At 41.0% G+C, this 1,997-nt stretch overlaps 1 long non-coding RNA gene across 2 annotated transcripts; it reads left to right on the forward strand.

Annotated features, from left to right (window-relative positions):
* Nucleotides 1-477: 477 nt before the first annotated feature.
* On the forward strand, nucleotides 478-1,794 carry LOC122782336. 2 transcript variants are annotated; one of them, XR_006361912.1, is made up of 3 exons: nucleotides 478-609; nucleotides 1,089-1,198; nucleotides 1,612-1,794. It is a non-coding gene; the product is annotated as an uncharacterized LOC122782336 (long non-coding RNA). The 2 variants fall into 2 exon arrangements; XR_006361911.1 differs by having other exon boundaries at nucleotides 1,108-1,198.
* The last annotated feature ends 203 nt before the right edge of the window (nucleotides 1,795-1,997 follow it).

Below are 1,997 nucleotides of genomic sequence, written 5' to 3' on the forward strand. Positions count from 1 at the left end.
GACATACTACACTCGGAAAGTTCAAATTTGGACAGTTTTGACGACATACTGTCACATTGGCAACACACGTGTGTTTGCTGCGGAGCAGTGACGTCACGTTAGCATTAGCAGGTGTAACCTGAACACCTGTGGTCGGATGTCAACAGCAGGTGTGAACAGAGCGTCAACAGAGAATGTAAGAAATCTGTGGATCATTTTAAACTGCAGTTACCACGTTTGTTCCCACGTTTGTTCACACGTTTGTTCACATGTTTGTTCCCGCTGCTCCTCGTCCTCTCGCTGTTTCTGTCTCTGCGCAGAAGAAACTCCGCCCCCAACAAAGGAAGTGGAACATTCCAAATAGATCGACACAGAGGGGAGGAGTGGAATGTACCAAATCACGGAAACTACATAAAGGCTTTTAAACCAGTGTGTGTTTGTGCAGGAGCAGCTCCACCTGTAATTAATCAACTTTCATGTCCTCGCTGGACAAACAAAAGAAAAATGGCAGCTGAAATTGTGAGAAGGGTCCAGCTGCAGACCCGCAGACCGCTCCACGACTCACCCCCGACTACAGGTCACAGAAGAGAGTGCGACGTAAACGTCATCACGTTTACGTCGGAGGGAAGGGTAAGAATGGATAAAAAACAACAACAACTGTTGATATTGAACACTGTATGAATAGTCATTATTTGTATACATCAAATCAATATAGTGTGGTTTATTAACCAGTAATGTCTGCACACTTTAATGATAGCGTTATTTATATGTATAGGTTATACCATTGAGACAGGGCGTCTCATTTCCAACCAAGAAATGTAGAAGATAAACTATATGCTCTTCATATATTAGTATTTATCTGTTTGTTTAATCTTTAAATGACTCTGAGAAGTTGCACACAGCTTTGCTAATTTGAAAACTCAGTTCTACAATTGTTAAGATAAAAGATTTGATGATGAATAATATTTTTTCATGTTTAGAAATCACGGTCAACAGTGTTATTTGATTTGATTCATTTCAGTTAGCCTGCATATATTTTAGGACAGGGAAATGCAATGCAGGTCATTACTACTTGATTCTGGATTGAATATTTTTACATTCTCTTATAGAGCAACACTACTTTTACAGATGGAGCCCTGAGCTGAGGAGATGCAACATTTGCCAAACAAAGGGGAGCTACGCAAAGCTTGTGTCTCATGTGCAGGGACAGAGGACGGTGGTAAGTCTGTCTATATTATCTAATATTTGTTCATTTCAATGCTGAAAGGCCTTCATTTCCCCATGAGCCTTACATGTTATGAAACATGGTGTTATTTCTGTCCTGACCATGGATAAGTGTGACCATCACACTGTTCAACTCATCCCTTTGAACATCAGACACTCACAATCAGTAAAGTAAACTAATGCTGAGCCATGTCATCTATGTGTGCTCTACTTCAGTCCATGTGTATTTTATTTTCACTGTTGTTGAGAAAAAGTTTCAAGATTCCTGCATTTTTATAGATGCCCCTGATAATAGTGATTGTTCTTTGAACCTCTTCATGAAGAAGTAATGGAACAATTTCAAAAATGTATTGTTTTGTTTGTTTCTTGAAACTTCTGAATCACTTTTCCTGTCTGTCTGTCTTTTAGGATACAGTGTCTACAAATGCCACCTTGACTGTGTGCAAAGCCATTATCACTGTGGCTTTGTGAAAAATGGTTTGTCAAGACAGCAACCACAAATATTACTGCAACTTTGGCATCCACAACGACTCCAGCGTCCTCTCCAGTGTCCACGGTGACTCCAGCGTCCTCTCCAGTGTCCACGGTGACTCCAGCGTCCTCTCCAGTGTCCACGGTGACTCCAGCGTTCACAGCAGACCATCAGAAACAAACATGTATGTTTACTATAGTACTGTGTCATTCCGAGTTCAACATGGATCTCTTTTGGAAGTTGTTGACATTTGCGTTTGAGACATGCTGGAACAATTGTGATTGTGATGATGGTCTACAGGTGTCAGAGGCACTGAAGACCA

The sequence above is a fragment of the Solea senegalensis genome, linkage group LG15 (genome assembly GCF_019176455.1).
Source record: "Solea senegalensis isolate Sse05_10M linkage group LG15, IFAPA_SoseM_1, whole genome shotgun sequence".
NCBI classification, from domain to species: domain Eukaryota; kingdom Metazoa; phylum Chordata; class Actinopteri; order Pleuronectiformes; family Soleidae; genus Solea; species Solea senegalensis.